This window comes from Halichoerus grypus, chromosome 4 (assembly GCF_964656455.1).
Source record: "Halichoerus grypus chromosome 4, mHalGry1.hap1.1, whole genome shotgun sequence".
Taxonomy (NCBI): domain Eukaryota; kingdom Metazoa; phylum Chordata; class Mammalia; order Carnivora; family Phocidae; genus Halichoerus; species Halichoerus grypus.
The window spans coordinates 103,942,612-103,965,684 of record NC_135715.1 but is presented as its reverse complement, the minus strand read 5'-3'; the positions used below and the strand labels follow the sequence as shown (position 1 = coordinate 103,965,684).

Here is a 23,073-nt window from a genome sequence, read left to right as displayed (position 1 = left end):
CCAAACCTAGCAGAAGGAAGGAAAAATTAAAGTGGGAATTAAATAAAGCCTAAAAAAAGGGAAAGATCAGTGAAACCAAAAGCTGATTCTTTAAGAAGATCAATAGAATTGATAAAACTTTATCCAGACTCATCAAGAAAAGGGAGGACCCAAATAAATAAAATCAGAAATGAAGGAGAAATAACAGCTGACACCACAGAAATGCAAAGGATTACAAGAGAATATTAATTATATGCTAACAAATTGGAAAACCTAGGGAAAATGGGTCAATTCCTAAAAACATATAATCTTCCAAAATTGAATCAGGAAGAAATAGAATATTTGAACAAACTAATTACTAGTAATGAAACTGAATCAATTAAAAAAACAAAACAAAACAAAACTCCTAACAAACAAAAGCCCAGGACCTGATGGCTTTCCAGGTGAATTCTACCAAACATTTAAGAAGAGTTAATACCTATTCTTAAACTATTCTAAAAATAGAAAGGAAGGAAAACTTTCAAATTCATCTATCAGGCCAGCATCACCCTAATGCTAAAATCAAATACATTACAAAAAAAGAAAACCACAGGCCAATATCTCTGATAAACATAGATGCAAAAATCCTCAACAAAATCCTCAACACACTGAGTTCAATAATATGCTGAAGACATCATTTATCAAAATCAAGTAAGATTCATTCCACAGATGCAAGGGTTGTTCAATATTCACATGTCAATCAATATGATACATCATATTAACAAGGGAAAAAATGAAAACCATAGGATCATCTCAATAGAGAAAAAAACATTGACAAAATATAACATCCATTCATGATAAAACTCTTAACAAAGTGGGTTTAGAGGGAACATATCTCAACATAATAAAGACCAAATAGGAAATTCCACAGCTTAACATCATACTCAATAGTGAAATAGTGAGAGCTTTTTCTCTAAGAGTAGGAATAAGACAAGGGTGTCCATTCTCACCACTTTTATTCAACACAGTACTGGAAGTCCTAGTTGCAGTAAACAAACAAGGAAAAGAAATAAAAGGCATCCAAATTGGTAAGGAAGAAATTAAACTATCATTATTTGCAGAATAAATAATGCTATACATAGGAAACCCTTAAGACTCCAAACAACTATTAGAAGTAATAAATCAATTCACTAAAGTTGCAGGATACAAAATTAATAAACTAAACTCAGTTGTGTTTATATATACTAAGAACAAAATAGCAGAAAAAGAAATTTCAAAAAATCCCATTTACAATTACATCAAAAAGAATAAAATATGTATAAATTTAACCAAGGAGGTGAAAGACCCATACTCTGAAAACTATAAAACACTTTTGAAAGAGAATTAAAATAACACACAAACCAATGGAAAGATATTCCATGCTCACAGATTGAAAGAATATTGCTAATATGTCCCTACTACCAAAAGCAATTCACAGATTCAATGTAATCCCTATCAAAACACCAATAGCATTTTTTCAAGGAACTAAAATTTGTAGGGAACCACAAAAGTCCCTAAATAGCCAAAGCAATCTTGAGAAAGAAGTACAAAGCTATATGGAAGAAATTCAAGTGTCCATTGAAAGATGAATAGATTAAAAAAATGTGGTATATATGTATAATGGAGTATTAGCCATAAAAAATGTGATCTTGTCTTTTGTGACAACATGAATGGACATAGAGTGTGTTATTCTAAATGAAGTAAGTCAGACAGAATAAAACAAATACCACATGATTTCACTTATATGTGGAATCTAAAATAACAAAACAAATGAAAAAATACAAACAAGCCAAAAAACAGATTTTTAAATAAAGGGAACAAACTGGTGGTTTCCAGAAGGGAGGTAGGGGAAGGAATGGGTAAAATAGATGAAGGAGATTAAGAGGTACAAACTCCCAGTTACAAAATAAAGAAGTCAGAGATGAGAAGTTCAACATTGAGAGTATAGTCAATAATACTGTAATATTGTTGTATGGGACAGATGGTTACTATATTTATTATTGTGAGCACAGATAATGTGTAGAATTTAATTAATTTGTTGTTTACCTGAAATTAATAGAATGTAATATAATTATACTTCAATAAAAAGAAAAAGAAAAGAAATAAAAGTGGGTACACAACATATGAAAATCTATGGGATTCAACAGAAGCATATCTGAGACTTAAATTTTTAGCTATAAAAGCCTTCATTAAGAAAAATAAAGATCTCAAATAAATGATCCAACATTACACCTCAAGGAACTACATAAAGAATAGACTAAGCAAAAATTAGCAGAAAGAAGAAACAGTATATTATAGCAGAAATAAATGGAGTTTATGAAAATAGAAAATATCAACAAAATAAGGCTCTATTATTTGAAAAGATAAAAAAAATGTATAAACCTTTAGCTACATTCTCCAAGGAAAAAAGAGAACTAAAAGAAATGAAATAATAATTAAGAGAATACACTTGATCTTTGAACAATGTGGGGATTAGAGGCACTGACCCCTCATGCTGTCAAAAATCCATCTACAACTTTTAACTCCCCCCAAACTTAACTATTAATGGCCTACTGTTTACCGGAAGCATTACTGGTGACATAAACAGTTAACACATTTTTCTTATATGTATTATTTACTGTATCCTTATAATAAAGTAGAGAAAGAAAATATTAAGAAAATCATAAGGAAAATACATTTACAGTATTCTATTTATTTTTTAAAAATCACATATAAGTGTACCCACACAGTCCAAACCTGTGTTTTTCAAGGGTAAACTGTACATTACAACTGATATGACAAATACAAAGGATCATAAATGACTACTATGAACAAGTACAGACCAACAAATTGGACAACTTGAAGAAATGAATAAATTCCCAGAAACATATTATCTACCAAGACTGAATCGTTAATAGAAAATCTGAACAAAACAATGAGTAAGGAGATGTGATCAATAATCAGAAACTTGTCAACCCAGAAAACACCAAAACCAGATTGTTTCAGTGGCAATTCCTACCAAACATTTAATGAAGAATAACTCCAATCCTTCTCAAACTCTTTCAAAAAAAAGAAGAGGATGGAATACTCCCAAACTCATTGTACAAGCCATCATTACCCTGATACCAAAACACAGCACAACCAAAGAAACAGTCAATAAAATAAAAGGCAACCTATGGAGTGGAAGAAAATGTTTTTATGCATACATCAGATAAGGAGTTTCCACCCAGAATATATAATGAACTCACAACCAATAGCAAAAACAAAATAATCCAATTTAAAAATTGGCAAAAGACCTAAAGACATTTTTTTCAAAGAAGAAACATAAATGACCAACAGATACATAAAAAGATGCTCAACATCTCAAATCATCAGGGGAATTTAAATCAAAACCACAATGAGATATTTCACACCTGTTAGAATGGCTATCATTAAAAGGACAAGAGATAACAAGTATTAGCGAGGATGAGGAGAAAACCATGTGTAGTGCTGGTGGGATAATAAATTGGTACAGACATAATACAAAATGGTAGAAGTACATCAAAAAATTAAAAATAGTACTACCATAACATTCCAAAACATGGAAACAGCTTATGTGCCAGTTCGCAGAAAAATGGATAAAGAAAATGTGGTACATATACAATGGAATATTATTCAGCCAAAAAAAAAGAGAATCCTGCTGTCTGTGACATGGATGAACCTCAAGGACATTAAGCTAAGTGAAGTAAGTTAGACAGAGAAAGACAAATACTGTATGATCTCACCTATATGTAGAGTCTAAAAATGTCAAATTCATTAAAACAGAGTAGAATAGTGGTGCCGTGGGCTGGGGGTGGGGAAAATGGAGAAAATCTGGTCAAAGGTACAAACATTCAATTATAAGATAAATACATTTTCAGCGTCTAATGTATAGCATGACAGCTATAGTTAACGATACTGTACTGTATTCTTGAAACTTGCTAAGAGAGAAGAAGAGTTAATAGCTATTCTTCTCAAGCTATTCCAAAAAAAAAAAAAAAAAAAAGGAAAACTTCCAAGTTCATTCTATGAGGCCAGTGTTATCCTGATACCAAAACCAGATGAAGACTCCACTAAAAAAAAACTATAGGCCAATATCCCTGATGAACATAGATGCAAACATTCTCAATAAAATACTAGCAAACTGAATTCAACAATACGTTAAAAAAAGCATTCACCACAATCAAGTGGAATTTATTCCAGGGTAGTTCAGTATTTGCAAATAAATCAACATGATACACCACATCAATAAGAGAGGATAACAACGATGTGATCATTTCAATAGATGCAAAAAAAAAAAAAAAAAAAAAAGGATCTGACAAAGTAGAACATCCATTCATGATAGGGACCCACTACAAAGTACGTTTAGAGAGTACATACCTCAAAATATTAAAGGTCATCTATGAAAAACCCACAACTAATATTTTCCTCAATGAAAAAAAAATGAGAACTTTTCCTCTACATACAGTCAGGAACAAGACAGGGATGTCCATTCTTACCACTGTTATTTAACATAGTACTGGAAGTCCTAGTCACAGCAATCAGATAACAAAAAGAAATAAAAGGCATCCAAATGAGCAAGGGAGAAGTAAAACTTTCACTATTTGCAGATGACATGATACTATGTATAGAAAACCCTAAAGACTCCACCAAAAACTGCTAGGACTGATAAATGAATTCAGTAAAGTTGCAGGATACAAAATCAATGTACAGAAATCTGTTGCATTTCTACATACCCAAAATAAAACTGAAATTAAGAAATTAAGGAATCAATCCCATTTACAAGTACACCAAAAATAATAAGATATCTAGGAATAAACCTAACCAAAGAGGTGAAAGACCTGTATTCTGAAAACTATAAAACACTGATGAAAGTGAAGATGACACAAAGATTTGGGAAAACATTCCATGCTCATGGATTGAAAGAACAAATATTGTTAAAATGTCTATACTACCCAAAGCAATCTACACATTTAATGCAATCCCTATCAAAATACCAACAGCATTTTTCACAGAGCTAGAACAAAGAATCCTAAAATGTGTATGGACCCAAAGAAGACCCCAAATAGCCAAAGCAACCATTAAAAAGAAAAGCTGGAGGCACCACAATTCCAGACTTCAAGTTATATTACAAAGCTGTGGTGATCAAATTAGTATGGTACTGGCACAAAAATAGACACATAGATCAACAGAACAGAAAACCCAGAAATGACCCTACAACTATATGGTCAATTAATCTTCAAAAAAGCAGGAATAACCAATGAAAAAAAAAAAGACAAATGGTATTGGGAAAACTGGACAGTAAGATACAAAAGAATGAAACAAGACCACTTTCTTATACCATACACAAAAATAAATTCAAAGTGGATTAAAGAACTAAATACGAGACTTGAAACCATTTAAATCCTAGAGAACACAGGCAGTAACCTCTTTGACACCAGATGTAGAAACTTCTTTCTAGATATATCTCCTGAGGCAAGGGAAATAAAAACAAAAATAAATGACTGGGACTACATCAAAATAAAAAGCTTCTGCACAGCAAAGGAAATAAAACTAAAAGGCAACCTTCAAAATGGGAGAAGATATTTGCAAATGACAATCTGATAAAGGGTTAGTATCCAAATATGTAAAGAACTTATGAAACTCAACACTCAAAAAATGAGTAATCTAATTAAAAAATGGGCTGAAGACATGAATAGACATTTTTCCAAAGATGACATATGGATGGTCAACAGACACATGAAAAGATGCTCAACATCACTCATCATCAGGGAAATGCCAATCAAACCATAATGAGATATCACCTCATACATGTCAGAATGGCTAAAATCAACAACACAGGAAACAACAGGTGATGATGAGAGTGTAGAGAAAGGGGAACCCTCTTGTACTGCTGGTGGGAATGCAAACTGGTGCAGCCACTCTGGAAAACAGTATGGAGATTCCTCAAAAAGTTAAAAATAGAACTACCCTATGATCCAGCAGTTACACTACTAGGTATTTACCCAAAGAATACATAAATACTAATGCAAAGGGGTACATGTATCTTGATGTTTACAGCAGCATTATTTACTGTTGTAGCCAAAATAAGGAAAAAGACCATGTGTCCCTTAATTGACAAAAGGATAAAAAGATGTATACACACACACACACACACACACACACACACACACACAGGAATAATAAATCTTCCAGAGAAAGACAAATACCATATGATTTCACTTATATGTGGAATTTAGGAAACAAAACAAACAAGCACAGGGAAAAAAAGGAGAGAGGGAGGCAAACCAAGAAACAGACTCTTAACTATAGAGGAAAAAACTGATGGTTACCAGAGGGGAGATGGGTGGGGGGGATGGGTGAAATAGTTGATGGGGATTGAGGAGTGCACTTGTGATGAGCACAGGGCGCTGTATGAAAGTGTTGAATCACTATATTGTAACCAGAAGCTAATATTACACTGTATGTTAACTAATGGAATTTAAATAAAAACTTAAAAAATATAAATGTTCTCACCACAAAATCAGAAACAAAAAAAGATAACTATGTGAGGTGATGGATGTGTTAACTCCCCTATTGTGGGAATCATTTCACAACATGTATATATATCAAACTATCACACTGTACATCTTTAAACTTAAACAATGATATTTGTCTGTCTTTTCCCGATAAATCTTGGAGGAGAAAAGAAAAAAGAAAAACAAGAAAACTATGCCCCCAAGATAAAAGTAAATCAGTGCATTTAAAAAACAAATAGGTAATTGACGTGAACAGGCATTTTACAAATAAAATCTTTAAGTGGCCCACTAGCCCATGAAAAGTTACTCAACAGTATTAGTCATCAGAGAGATGCAAGTTGAAATCACAATGAGATATTACTACAAACCCAATGGAAAGGCTAAAATTAAAAAAAAAAATAAAATAAAATAAAGAGTATTTGTGTTTTCCTTATTCTCAGATTATGAGAATTTTGTGTATTGTATTGATGTTTTCATAAGCTCTTGGGTTTAGTTAGCAAGTATATCATTTTTGTGCTTTTTTACTTCACAGTAATTTTGTGACTTGTTTTCAATTATAATATCGGGAATATTATAAAAAATAAAAAATAAAATAAAAAGGAAAAAAAACTTGAAAACTTTTAATGTGGATGAAGATGTGTTAGACTTGGTATACTTGTGCATTGCTGGAAGTAGTGTAAAATGGTTCTCTAACTTTGAAAATTATCTGAATATTCTTTTTAAAAGATTTATTTGAGTGAGAAAAAGACTGCAGGTGTGAGTGGGAGAAGGGGCAAAGGGAGAGAATATGCAAGCAGACTGCCGATGAGTGTGGAGCCTGATGTAGGGCTAGATCCCACAAGCTATGAGATCAGGACCTGAGCTGGAACCAAGATTCTGATGCTTAACTGACAGCCCCCCAGGCACCACTGAATATTTCTAATCTAAATATACACCTATCTTATGACCTGGTTATTCCACTCCTAAATATGTGCTCAAGAGAAATAAGTTCAGGGGTGCATGGGTGGCTCAGTCAGTTAAGAGTCTGCCTTCCACTCAGGTCATGATCTCAGGGTCCTGAGATCAAGCCCTGTGCATCGGGCTTCCTGCTCAGCGGGGAGCCTGCTTCTCCCTCTCCCTCGGTCTGCAGCTCCCCCTGCTTTTGCTCTATCAAATAAATAAATAAAATCTTAAAAAAAAAAGAGAAATAAGTTCATATATCCAACAAATGACTCACAGAATGTTCACAGTAGCTATACTTACAATAGCCCTAAACTAGAAATGACCCAAATGTCCATTAACAAGAGAATGCATAAATAAATGATGCTATATTCCTACAATAAAATACTATTTAGTACTAAAAAAGAGCAAGGTATTGACCTGTTCAACACTCATAAATCTCAAACATATTGTATTAAGCAAAACAAGCTAGACAAAAGAATATATACTGTGTGATTCCATTTATATAATGTATAAGACATAAAGTTAATAAGATCAGACACAAAAGGGCACATATTGTAATATTCCAATTCCATGAAGTTAAGGCAAGCAAAACCAATAAATGTGATAAAAATAATAGTGGTAATTTGATGTATGGAATTGTGCATACAAAGTGAAAAGTGGCACCAAGGTAGGTGCCTATATGGTGCTAGGACTGGCCTACATTTTGATCTGTTTGGTGGTTAATCAGATGTATAAAAAGTAAAACTGTATTAAGTTGTACTCTTAAGATCTGTTCATTTTAACGTGTGAAATTTATACCTCATCAGAAGACTATTAAAAATTCCTAAAATTATAAAGGGAAAATGCACATATAATACCCTAAATCATACTACACTTGATAATAGAGAAATGCAGCATGGATAAAGATACATCCAGTAATAGATGGAAATGAGAGGGACTGTAGGAATAACAGTTATGGTCTTAGAATATATTAAAGCATTTGAGCTTGAAGTTTTGTCATAATTAATAAACTCGAGGTATCATTCCAACTTGCTTGAGGTGATATTTATGATAAAGTATAGCAATTAAAGAAAGCAAAAAGAGTAATAGAAGGAAAAATTAGCATTTTCTATATGGAAATCTACAAATCATAAATGATTATATAAGATATAGAAGCTGATAAAAATGATCATTTAACTCCATAATTGCAGATTTTATTGACAAAGATAGGAAGTTTTCTTTAAAGATTTTATTTATTTATTTGAGAGAGCGAGAGAGAGCGCAAGAGAGAGAGAGAGAGCATGAGCAGGCGGGGGAGAGGGGGAGAGAGAATCTCAAACAGACTCTTTGCTGAGTGCAGAGCCTGACATGAGGCTTGATCCCAGGATCCTGAGATGACGATCTGAGCTGAAACCAAGAGTTGGATGCTCAAACCAACTGTACCACCCAGGCGCCCCCAAAGATAGGAATTTAAGGGAAGAAATAAAACAAGCTAGATATCTTTGACACACAGTGTTCTTAATTAGTATTTTGTTCATAAGTTTATAACAGATAAAAATATATTTAAGGTTTTTTATAGAAATGAAAGAAAGTAGTAATATTAAAATACTGAAATGCATAAAAAATGCAAGGCACAGTCCATAAAGCCAAAGAAAACAACAGAAATCTCAAGGATACATTTTTTTTAAAAGCATAAAACACAACAGATGCTAGTTATAAAAATTAAAATTTAAACACTTCTATGAAAAGCCAAAAAAATTAATGTATACTTGTAATAAAAATCTTCTTTAAAAGAAAATATAGAAAAAATACTGAGTGAAGATAACACATATAAGAAGAAAGTAAAGCAGAAAAATCTATGTCAGATGAAATAAACAAGGCAAAATTCTGATGAAACAAAGATCAATTTAAAATTATTGAAGCAAACATTTATGAAACTTATTGTGCTACATGACATGGTATTGAACTATAAAAATAAAACCCAATTATAAAGGAGAATTTGACAGAAATACACGTACTCTAGCAGACCACTGTCAGTCTATAACTTTCCAAGTTGGCTAATGACAAGCATGCATACAAGAATATTAAAAAATATAGAGCTGAATTTTCCCGTATATACATATGCATCCTAAGAAAGGCAGTAACTCATTTTTTTCAACCATAGTGCAACAGTAACAAATATTGATCCTATACCCGTCTCCTAAGCAACCCTCAATACATTTTTAAAGCAAATTGGAAATAAATATTAAATAATTAGGAAAGCCACTGAAACTTAAAAACTTAAATATACTTTGAAAAAACAACTATTTAGGACACAAGGACATTTTTATTTTGATGGCCTTTTTAGTCAACAGTGAAAACGAGAATACTTCATACCAAATTTAAGGTCAGAGCCAAGTCCTTACTTAGTATTCTAGCTACTCTTGTGCTGTCCACATTCTATTACAGATAAGTCCTATAATATCCTTTAAATTAATATTATTGAATGTTTCATTATTGCAAAAGACAGTAAATACATCAAAAAGTGATTTATTCTAGTTGGGAAAATACATACCTTAAAACTCAGAGGTAACAGATTGATAAATACAACAACCAAAAATAACAAATTAGAGAATAAAATAAAAAGACCAACATTAATCATGAAATGAAACCTTGAAATTGATATCACTAAAATAAATAAACTTCTGGCAAATCTAACCAAAATAAATGAAGAGAAAAAATATTAAACAGAAAAATTGAGAGACAAAAACAGATGCAGGAAATCTCCTCCCGAGGGGAATTTTTAAATGTAGGGGGAAAAGAAAAGTGTGCTCCCACACTTAACTCAAGTGACAATAGAAATCCAGAATAAACTGATAAGCCTGGGAAATCGAGGACATAACTAAGGGTGTACTATCAAAAGGCTATGTCCAAACAGTTTTATAGACAAATTCTATCAGTCATTAAGCATCACATACTTTCTCAGATTTGTAAACGGTTTCAAAGCAGAGAAAAGTTTTAAGGCATGCAAAGTTTATTTAATAGCACTGAGATAACTCTGGCATCAAAAGCTTACCACAGTGGAGCACCTGAGTGCCTCAGTCGGTTAAGCATCTGCCTTTGGCTCAGGTCATGTTCTCCTCCCCAAGGGGAATTTTAAAAGTAGGGGAAAAAGAAAAGTATGTTCCCACACTTAACTCAAGGGATAATAGAAATCCATAGTCTCTGGGTCCTGGGATCAGGCCCCACATCGGGCTTGGAGCCCTGCTGAGCAGAGAGTCTGCTTCTTCCTCTCCCTCTGCCCCTTCACCCGACTTGTGCTCTGTCTCTGTATCAAATAAATAAATAAAATCTTAAAAAAAAAAACTTACAATAGTAATACATAAAAAGGAAATTTTAAGTCAATCTGAATTGTACAAATATGATGGAAAAGAACTAGAGTGTTCAATTATATAATATAGATACTAATATATGCTTATAAAAAGAAACTCAGTGCTATAATAAAAAATGTAATAGACTGTGAAAGATAGGATTATTTTTTCTGGGACAGCAAAGAGAGTTCACATAAAGAACTTACAAAATATCACGAATTCAGCAACTTATACACATGCACAGAGTAACTGTAATGTACGTCAAGTATTTAATCAAGAAAATCTAAAATCCACAACTGATAAAATTTCATACATGTAGAGAAATAAATATGTTACTATCATAGACGGGTATACTAGGCAGTTGGTCATGGTGCCTGTCATGCCCAAATTACCATTACAGTTGACCTCATCCTGCCCACAGTTCTAGTTCAGAAAACAGTCACCTAACTGGCTCATGTCAGGATCAGGCTCTGTGTGCACCACATTGCTGTGTCTTGACAAAAACTGCCTTTCTTTTCTTTTTTAAGATTGAGCCACCCGGTTACCCTGACCAAAACTGTTCCTCCCCGTATTAGCTATAGTAAGCAGCTCAGCCACCCAGTTACCCTGACCAAAACTGTTTCATCAAGAATCACTGTAATTTGTCTTTTTTTTTTTTTTTTTTAAAGATTTTATTTATTTATTTGATAGAGAGAGACACAGTGAGAGAGGGAACACAAGCAGGGGGAGTGGGAGAGGGAGAAGCAGGCTTCCCACGGAGCAGGGAGCCCGATGCGGGGGCTCGATCCCAGGACCCTGGGATCATGACCTGAGCCGAAGGCAGACGCTTAACAACTGAGCCACCCAGGCGCCCCAATTTGTCTTTTTTTTAAAAAATGTAAGTGGCAGTTTGATGGTCTTGGCCTTAGTTTTTGGTCCTGGTCTTTTGTTCCTTGAATCCAAAAGAAAAATATTATAAATTATTTATCTCTATATACTAGTTATAATAACTGTAAAATAATGTTGCTGTGAGCTCAGGAATATGACAAGGATACCCAATAACCAGTAGTGTCATTGATAATGGTTGTTGTGAGCTCTGCCCAACTAAATATGGCCTGATAAGAACAATTATATACACTCAGAATAAGGACACAGTCATTATTTGAGATAATATAGTTATATCTCTTAAAATATCAAGAAAACAGACCAAAAATATAAAAGAGCAAGTACAGAAGTCTAGTGAAATGAATAGAAACATGAAAAAAATAAAAGAAAACCCAATGCTTTGGGCTCCATGCCAGCAATAACATTTAAAGTGGTGCTATTTAAAATGGTAATGCCTAAGTATAAACTTAACATAAAATGCCTACATAAAGAAGGCCACAAAATTTCAGAGATACATAAAAGAAGGGCTGAATTAAAAAAAGAAGTACACAAATTGTTAAGATTTTACAAAGCTAAAAGTTAGACACCAACATTTTATTTATATAATTCTCTATAGTTTTCTATATACCTAAAATATTTCATGATTAAAAAAGAGAGAGAGCCCAATCAAGATGGTGGAGTAGGAGGAGGCTCACCTCCCCACATGGACACACCAAAGCTGCAACTATATAGGGAGCAACTCTGAGTGTGACCTCAACACTAGCAGAAAAGCTCTTACATAGCTAAAGGTGCAAAGGAAAAGTCACATCCAGAAAGCAGGAGGGGAGATGAGGTCTGGTTGGGACCCATAACCCTAGCACTGTGACCCACAAGCACAAGTGGTATCGCAGGCACAGATGTCCTCCCTGAGGACGGTCTCAAGCCCCACATCAGGCCCCCCTCATCCCCCCACCCCCACTCTGGGGACCTGCATAAGGAAAACTAGCCACCATAACGTCTGGCTTTGAAAATCAGGAGGGCTTCACTCTAGGAGTGCCAGACGGCTATAGATACTCTGCCGTAAAGGGTCCATGCACACCCCCTCCGAGACTCAGCACAAAGGCAGCATTTGAAAAGTGCCTGGGCCACTTATGGAAGCAAGCTAAATGTTCATCAATAGATAAATAGAAAAAAAAGATATAGTATATAATGGAATATTACTCAGTCATTTAAAAAATTAGATACTGCCATTGGTGACAACATGGATAGATGTAGTGGGTATTAGGCTAAGTCAGAGAAGACAAATACCATATGCTTTCACTTATATGTGGAATCTAAAAACTAAAACCAATGAACAAACAAAACCGAAACAAACTCATAAATACAGAAAACAAATGTGGTTGCCAGAGGGGAGAGGGGTGGGCAATGAGTCAAACAGGTGAAGAGGATTAAGAGGTACAGTATGTAAGATGTAAAGAACAGCATAGGGAATTGTAGTCAATAATATTGTCATAATTATATGTTATATGTCACCAATGTATGGTTATAGGTGGTAACTGTACCTATCACGGTGAGCTTTTCATAATGCATATAAATGTAATACAACTATGTTGTACATCTAAAACTAATATTGTTTGTCAACTATATTTCAATAAAAAACAGAAGATATACCATATTTTTATTTTTAACTGGATAGACGGAGTTAAAATCTTCTCAAATTATTTTGGATTTAATAGAAGTTTAATAAATATCCAAGCTTCTTTTCCTTCAAAGTTTAACAAAAATGCCAGAAGTTTTATTAGGAATAATAAGGTATATAAACAGCTAAAAAGAAAAATAAGTGACAGGAATGTACCTGCTCCAACACTGAAAATACATATTAATATATATATATGTAAATATATATATATTTAAGCTATATGAACTAAAACAGACAACACAAGACTCAAATACCAATATATGGATGAGAATAGAAATGTCAAAATGCCAGAAATACACACACACACACATTTCTATACAGTAAGTGATAAATATGTAGTATGTGATAAAAAGAAAAGGAGATAATCATAGATATTAAATGAATTCAAAGAGAAAGTTGTGTGTACTTTAAACTGATTTTCAAAAAATCTAGCAAAATATGCCATACACATGCATAATGTGAAAGACTAAAATTGGCTCAAGAAGTATATGTTAACTAACTAGAATTTAAATAAAAATTTGAAAAAAAAAAAAGAGGATTTCAAAGGTACATAACTGTATAAGAAATTGGAAGGATTTTCAAAAACATACTATTGGACAATATTCTGGTTCAAAATGTGTTTAAAATTTTAAAGAACTAATTTCTGTATTTTAAAAAATTGGTTCAGAGAAAAGAAAAATGTGGAAACCTTTCATATGTATTTTTCCAAGTAAGCATATTAAATACAATATGTTAAGCTGGGAAGAATGAGAGAGATAACTAACCTGAATCAATTAAAATGATGATAAACTACAGCCAAATAGAGTTTAAGAATAAATGTTCATTTGAAAGTTAGAAGCTTTTTTAAAATTAATATTTATAAAGGACAAACTCTAAAAATTCTATCAGTAATACTAAAATGCATTTGATAAAACCAGTCATTTCTGAAAACGTATTTATGTATAAACAGATATAGTTACACATAGGTTAAAAGAAATTGAGAGAAAATTCTTAAATGTGAGAAAAAATGGCTCAAACATGTTACAATTAAAACCATAACACTAAAATGACTTTTTGATTTTTAGCATTACTTAGAAAGTTCTTGCTAACAAAATGTCTAGAAAAATAATATAAATATCAAAAAAAGATAAAAATAATTATTGGCAGATTTTATGACTGTATATAGGTTATATGATTATATGATGAGGAAAATCTAAGAATGTAAACTAATGAAAAAAGCCATCAGTAGAATAAGAAAAATTAGAAAACATGGTAGATACAAGATGCTCCTCACACCCAAGTTTAATTAGACCCTAGAACTCACCAGCAGAAATGCATAACCAGCAGAAATGCACATGGGGAAATAAAACATTAATAGCAATGAAAATTTTGGTTGGATATGACCCAAAAACTGAAAAAAAAAACCAAAAACAAAACACAAAACCTCATGAACAAATAAAAACATACCTAGAATATAAAATACAGTCAGTGGAGGAATATTCTTTTGGAATTTAAGAGAAAAGCCTTTCTCATACCATATACAAAACTAAATGCCGGATGAATTAGATATCCTTATGTATTTGTTAAGCAATAAAAATATTAGAAATATTTTAAAAATAATAAATCTGTTAAGTTTTTAAGCAAGAAATAACTTCGTTTCATGGAAACTAAATACTTTTTTATGTCAAGAGATACCATAAATTGTATTAAGATTCAATTGATAGAGATTTGGGTTAAAGATCAAAGACTATACACAACTCCTTCTGGAAATGCTATTGATATGATATTCAAGGGATTAAAATGAAAGTAAAGAAATTTGTTTTTAAAGGTGCGCAAATGATTACGGTGATGATGTTAATGTGAGGGTGCAAAGGCAAAAAATTAAGAAACTGGAAAGCTGATGTGGTAACTGCCTTAGCTGACCTGAGAGTACTGAATCCCAAACCAACAACAGGTAAAAGGGAAATGAATTTGTTCTGGAGAGCCTCAACAGACTAGGAATTTGACCAGCAAGTAATCTGGAAAAGGAGGTGAAATTAGGGCTCAAAACTAGAGTACTCTTTGAAAGTCTGACCTTGTAGCCTCTGCCCACTTAGCATAGCCAGATGCTTGCCTTTCTTAACTCTAAAGACTAGACCTTTATTATTTAAAAAGAGGTAAAACACACCATATGTTAACTAACTAGAATTTAAATAAAAATTTGAAAAAAAAAAAAAAAGCTTGGAGACAGACAAAATTAACCATTTTAAGTCATCTTCTTGCTAACAAATTGCAACAGAGATAACATGAGCTTATTTAACCTTCAGTAATCCTTGGTAGAATAAAAGTTTCATATTTAATGCTGATTAAAAATTAAATAAAAATAAAACTTAAAAAAAAGGTAAAACAATTCTCTGCACCAGGGACACAAGACACAATTGAGCATAAAGCTAACATTTCGAAAATAAAGGGATGAGGTGAAAGGCTGCCTTTATAATAAACAATTAGACCTCTAGCCTTTTCTCCTACTTTGTTCTCACAGTATTGTCAACAGGATTATATGATCCAGATAACATTATCTGAGGACTACAGCCATCCCTAGCTTTAAAATAATTTCAGCTATTGCTTCCTTAAATATTTTTCTATTCACTCCCTACTCTCCTTCAAGGGCTCCAATTACAGTTACATTAAATCACTTGTTCATGTTCTGCAGATCACTTCATCTCTACTCTTTTTCCTTCAGTCTTTTTTTTTCTTTGTTTAGTGTAATTTTTATTACTATGTCTTAAAGTTCACTTATCATTTCTTCTGCAAAGTCTAATATGTTATTACTCCCATTTGGTACATTTTTAATTTCAGACATTATATTTTAGATCTCTAAAAGTTACATGTGGTTCTTTTCAGTATCTTCTATTTCATTCATGTTTATTTTTTCCTTTAAATTCTAGCACATACTTAAAATATTTACTGTTGCTGTTTTAAGTTCCTTATCTTCAAATTCTATAATCTCTGCTATTTCTTGTTCTGCTTATATTGACTAGTTTTCCTCTAGCTTATGGATCACAGTTTGTTGCCTTCTCATATGTATTGTAACTGGGTATAAGATACATGCAGAGAAATGCAAGTATCATAGGAACTCAGCTCAATGACTTTTCAAAATGTGAAAACATTTGTATAAGCAGACCAGAGCTCAAGAAACAAATATTACCAGTTCTACCACTTAAGCCCCTATTATGCCAATCTAATCCATATAAACCCAATGATATTCCATCATTGCTAGAAGTAAAAGTTTTCTGCCCTAATTCTCTTTGAACCAGTCTTATAGTCATGCTGGTTTAATTATTAAGAAGTTAATTAATTTGACACTTTGTATGAGTCATGTTTTTAATTTTCTATAATCAGAGTCCTACAAGGTATAAACAAATCACATGGTTATATTTTGCTGTCATTGTGATTAGTCATTATCTCCTAGAAAGATATACAGAAGTATTTATGGATGAAATGATATGACATGTAGGATATACTTTAAAGTCATCTATTGGAGAAGGGTTAAGTGGAGGAGAAAAATTATTGTATGTAGATAATTATTGAAGCTGTGTGATCACTGCTGATGCTGGATAATTAACTTATGGGATTCATTATACTATTTTTTGAGAATTTCTTTTAAAAAAATCTCTATTTTTAAGTAGAGATAAAGGTAAGTAGAGTAGAGGCAGACAGGAAGAGAGACAGAGACAGAGATACGAAGAGCAATGGAACACTTATTTTGTATTCCAGATTGGTGATAGTGAGATTCAAATAAATCACACTGTATAAGAAAGAATAACAATCAAATTAAATTTAAAAAGCTGGAGCAGCCCAAAGACTCCTTTATAGGATTATGCATGAAATGAGGCCCCTTTCTGCAGGGCCTAATGTAATTCTGGAAGTAAGACTGGTTCTAGGTTATATTAAATCTCATTGTACACTGGGGTAAAATACTCCACAAATCTCTGAGTAATCAATTATTGGCTTCTGATAAAGAGCCAACATCAGTTTAACAAAAACAACCAGAGTTTGCAGTCCAGAATATAGAAAATTATCATCATTCTCCTCCTCTGGCTTTCAGTTGTGAGTCAAAGAAAAGCACTAGGTAGCTTGAGGGTCGTGACCATTAGACATGGCCCCAGAGACCAATACAGGTTGTCACCTGCATGTTATGGACTGAGGAGAGATTGATAAAGTGCTTGGAGGTGAATAATACTAGTAGTATACATCCGGGTACATTGTTTCCCTGGAACCATAACTCTTAGAGTGCTGTTTCAGTGCTAAAGTCCTAAAAATGCTGAGTCACCAGTAATAAAATGTCATTGTTGACAGCCTTTACCAAAAATAACATTGGAGCACCATGATAAAAATAAGGTTTTTCTTTTTTTCCTCTTTTTTAAGAGGAATTTTAAGAGGATTTTATTTATTTTTTTTTGAGAGAGAGAGCATGAGCAGGGGGAGGGGCAGAAGGAGAGGGACAAGCGAACTCCCCACTGAGCAGGGAGCCTGACGTGGGGCTCGATCCTAGGACCCTGAGATCATGACCTGAGCTGAAGTCAGACGCTTAACCGAATGAACCAGCCAGGAGCCCCTAAAATAAGGTTTTTCTTAACCCTCAAATGCTTAGTTCTGGAGGACTTAGAAAATTCGTCTATAGGGGCGCCTGGGTGGCTCAGTCGTTGAGCATCTGCCTTCGGCTCGGGTCCTGATCCCAGAGTCCTGGGATCGAGCCCCGCGTTGGGCTCCCTGCTCGGCGGGAAGCCTGCTTCTCCCTCTCCCACTCGCCCTGTTTGTGTTCCCTCTCTCGCTATCTCTCTGTCAAATAAATAAATAAAAATCTTTAAAAAAAAAAAAGAAAGAAAATTTGTCTACATTTCTCTTTCTCTTTTCAAGAAGTTTCTTCACCTGGAAGAGTAACGGTAGTGTAGATCTGTCAGTGTATACTTGTATTGGCTTTCACTGATGTATCCCACACACAAAGAGTCAGAGAAAAAAGTATAGAAATAAGGTCTTTTGGAAGCACAATATTAAGACTATGAAAGAATACAGTTTCAATTGCACTTAAGCCCTATATAGTTTCTTTGCAAAGTCTTCCTTTGTGATGCTTCTTCAGAGGTTGTCCTGGTAATACGGCAAAGATTTAGAATCACTGTTTGATCATGAGGTTGCATGCAGACTACAGTTAAATGAGTCTCCAGTTCCTACAGTGTAAGAGGATGCCTGGCTATAGCTCTAACCAGCTTTTGATGTTCAGCTGGAAGTGAATCAATTAAAGTTCAAGTAGGTTTGCTAAACTTAAGTCATCTTTCTGGAGAGGGTTTGCAAAAGCTTTGCATACTTTCTGTAAAGTATACATCAGTTTGGAAATTCACCTCCAGGACCCTCTTTGCTTTCTCCTATCAACATTATTGTTTAAGAAATTCCTTTGTTGAGCTTCCAAGGAGAGTCAGAAATAGAAAATCTGTATTACTCAATGGCAAATTTCTGTAAGAATTGGCAGCATACATGAAGAGAACTAATATATTCTTTTAGATATGTCAAGGGCTGAGCAGTTTCTGAATTTAGAAATTTATAAACCTCTCTTGAAGAATAGATGATTCTATGAATAATACTCATCAGCATAATATGAAGAATAAGGATTAAAATGGGAAATAAGATTAGATAGACAAAAGATAAATACTTGGTAATAAACAATGAACTATTATATAAATGTACTTGTCATGTGTATGTACACATACATGTATATTTATATATACCTTTAAAGAGTGAACACTATTGCAAAGGTTTTTAAATGTATAATTCCATAAACTTCCTTTCCCATTAAAGCATTCCACAGAAGTGAGCATATTGGAGTAAAAAAATAATGAGGTGTGTGTGTGTGTGTGTGTGTGTGTGTGTGTGTGTGTGTATGCACACGTGCGCGTTGTGGGAACATGAAAAAACAAGAACATAAAAATAAGTGAAACACATAGTTTTCCATTTTCTTCAAATTCTGCCTTTAATTGTGTTTGTTTTGCTTCATCCATTTATAGTCTCCAGTTCTTGCCAATACAGTTAAAATGATCCCAACACAATTTTTAATGGCTTTGTCTTGTTTGCTCTTTGGTATGGTTTGCAATTGGCAGTTACTTTAAGGTCAGGGACCCATTCATTTGAAGTTATCTTTCTGATGCCTTATTTTTTGGGACTGCTATCAAATTAGGCATAAGTCATTTTTCAGCAAAGGAGGTGACATTTTATTTCTGTAATATCCTATAATAACCCATTTTGTGCGAAAGAAGGGATATTTCCTGCATGACTTAGAAAATATATAGCAACCTGTCTTAGGTTTCCCAACCACACTGTAAACAAGGCAAGGGGGAGCTTTGATCTGCTTCTTCTTTTTCCTTTTTTTTAAACAAACCTGTATTAGGTAATACTCTGTGCTGTTCACTTTATACGCATTATCTCTAATTTCTAAATAATCTGGAAAAACAATGATCATTGTTCTTATTTTCCTGATGAGGAACCTGTAACTCAGAGGTTTAAGTAACTTGTCCACAGTCCCACAGCAGTAAGTGTTCCTGGGCATTAGATCACATGCTTTTTTGTGGCTCCTTTTCTTTTCCCCCCTTGGCAAACTATTCAAATGAAGTAGATTATGGAATTTAGAAGTATCTTCCTTCACAAATAAAATAGCCAAAGTAAACCAGAAAAGGAGACAAGAGATTTTACCAGTTAGCATATTCTCTAGGACAGGTAGCACGGATTCCGTTTCTTCTGTAGTGGTTAGGGGTTATGTACGGATTACATGGGCTTAAGCAGTCACTGTGCTTTTTACTAGCTCTTTAAAAGCAGCACATTACTAACCTGAGACTCAGTTTACTCATCTATACATTGGGGGATAATCTATCTATTTTGTAGTGGCATTTTGCAGATTAAGTAGGAAAATAAATATAAAGTACTAAGCACATTGTCTGGCACATGGAAAGCATCTGCAAATATAAGCTAAGTAACCAGTTAATACTAATGTTTACTCAATATTCAACAAAAAGCTGTGATTCGAGTGAGGCTGAGAAAAAACATGGCTTGAATGTAATGGCCGACAGCCTTATGACTCAAAGTGTGTTCCCAGAATAGCAGAATCAGCATTACCTGGCAATTTTCTAAATGCCAACTCATGGACCCCACCCAGATGTACTGAATCAGAATCTCTGAGACGGGGCAGAGCTGCTGTGTGTTAACACACTTTCTAGATGCTTCTTATGTCTGCTACTGTGAGAGTCACTGACCTGGAGGTTAGGAAGTATACTTAATCATTTTACATATTGTCTACCACTTTATTAGTAAACATTGTATGAAGTGATAAACACTGCTACTCAGTTATTGAATTCTTTGCTATCCATACACAGTATGCACTTCTAAAGATGCTGAGGGCTACGATTCCTTGGTAGCAGTGATGGTCTGTCATATATGTTTGGCCTCAAAGTCTAGGATACATACTGGGAATTCAAGACAATAGTTTTACTTGATTAATTGGTTTTGCTAAGTTTCTTGTAATTAACTGGCAAATCTACCTACTTTACTATGTTTAAAATACATTAAGTTTATTTCACATTAAATATAGATTTTATAGCTAAATCAAAATATAAATTTCAGAGTACTTTATAGATATATAAGAGAAACATATTTTAGTCTCAGAAATATCCTGAGTTTGTTTTTTGGTGGGGGAGTAGGGTGGACTTTGTTTGTTTGGTTATGTGTTTGACTCTGAAGAAGTGCTGTGGGAAGAAAAAGATGAAAGAGAAACATAGTGAATTGGTCCTATTGACACATGTCACACTGCAGACTATCAAAGGAGAATTTGGTAAAATAATGGCCAATATTTAGATCCATGAATCAGAACATGCTACAGAGAACAATTACACAATAATTGTTTTATTCTTCTCAGAAAATGTACATTGACGTGCTAATTAAACTTCAGGCACAAAGATCCAGATTGCTAACTTCGCTATAATCATGATCATGATCATTGTCAAGTACTGCTTAAGCACCTATGATGTTGGGGCATTATGCTAAGATGTTGCAATTTATTAAAATTATGTAACATATTTAAGAGATGGGGAAAATAATCAGGTATGAGCCCTGATTACTATTTTTTTTTTCCATTTTAAAGTCTTTATTTACACTTGAGAGCATCGTGGCATATGAGAAAGAGCTAGGCCATTGTGGTCAAACAGACCTGAGACTGGATAAATGTATATCATCATAGCACAGTGTTAGAAAATTCCAGCACAGTGCTTATTACATAAGATGTGCTCAATGAAAGTTATTACTGTCGTCATAGCTATGATGATGATGATGATAATGTAACTTAGCAGGTGCATAAGCAGTTGACAGAAAAACCCTCTCACTTCACGCTGACAAGTAACTGCCTATGTCATCTTCCAGACATATGAAAGGAGGCTGAAATGTTTTTTCTATCTCCAGTTTCTAAATGCTCCAAAAACAGTTTAATTATGTTTGGAAAAGTAAACCTTGAAGGAAATTGCCTCTTAGAAACCCAAAGAAATAAACACAGAATACCAGGCCATTACAACATTGTATAAAATGCTCCTGTAACAGACATTTTAGCTCAGTGGCCAGAATCCTTGACTTAAAAGGGCAACATTTTCATTGTAAAGTTCTTATAGCTTAATGGAGTTTATTATGAGCAAATTACAAAAAAAAAGCAAACTGAGTAAGATCATGACCTCTACATTTAACTTACTCAGAATGCTAATTCTGCAAGTTGATTAATAAAGAATGTATGCTGCCACATTTTCTAAAGTGTAGTCATAGAATAATCATACAGACCAGTAACTTGCTTTATTCTTAAAATAAATGCTGCATCTTAAAGAAGGGAAAGTATGGGTCTAAATCCACTTTAATTCATCCAAGGTAAGGAAGCTAAGGACGTAAGAGCAAAGGCTTTGGCTTCATCAGATAGTATAAAGTTTAGCCCAGCTGCATCACTTATTCAGTGCAAGCTACTTAGCTTTCCTGAGAATCAGTTTCTCCATCTGTACAATGGGACTGATAATAGTATGTACTTAATAGGATTGTTATGGGTACTAAAGAGAAAAATTTTACATGTGCCTTGCACACAGTAAGTGCTCAATAAATGTTAACTTTTCTTATATTTAAGTTACACACAAAATAAGCAGAACCAACATTCCATGCCCACAAATTACCCTTAATTAATACCTCTTCATCTTAATATTGTGTTGTCCTAGCCCCCAAAAAAACAAGAAAGAAAAAATAACAACAAGGGAAATCTCTTTCAGGAATAGAATTATGGAAATGTCAAAGATAAGGTTGCGAAAATTAATGATGAATCAATAATTCAAAACTGCAAATACAGAGTATTAACTGATCTCAAAAATATCTTCCATTTCTATACAAAGATTTTACACAATCTTCCCACAAATTGTATCACCACTGAATTCAGAGTAAACCTAAGTCTCCCTTCCTAATGTTTGAAGCCATATAACATAATCCTTATCCTCATTTTCTTTTTTAGCTCTTTAAGCCAAAATACAAGTCTAAACTATCAGAGTTTAGCTTCTGAGAATATTAAGTGGAACCATTCTATTTGAGGAATATTTATTTTCCCATAGTCACGTTATGTTTCCTTTTTTTTTTTAAAGAAAAAAAATAAAGGCAAATGCTTTAGATTTTTAAAAAGGGTTTTTTGGGGGTTTTTTTTGTCAGCTTTGGAAGAAGAACATGACAAAGGAACACC

At 33.5% G+C, this 23,073-nt stretch overlaps 1 protein-coding gene across 1 annotated transcript in view; it reads right to left on the bottom strand.

Annotated features, from left to right (window-relative positions):
• THSD7B (thrombospondin type 1 domain containing 7B) overlaps nt 1-23,073 on the bottom strand; it is a 568,319-nt gene that overhangs the window by 66,454 nt on the left and 478,792 nt on the right. The gene's annotated exons all lie outside the window — the stretch shown is intronic.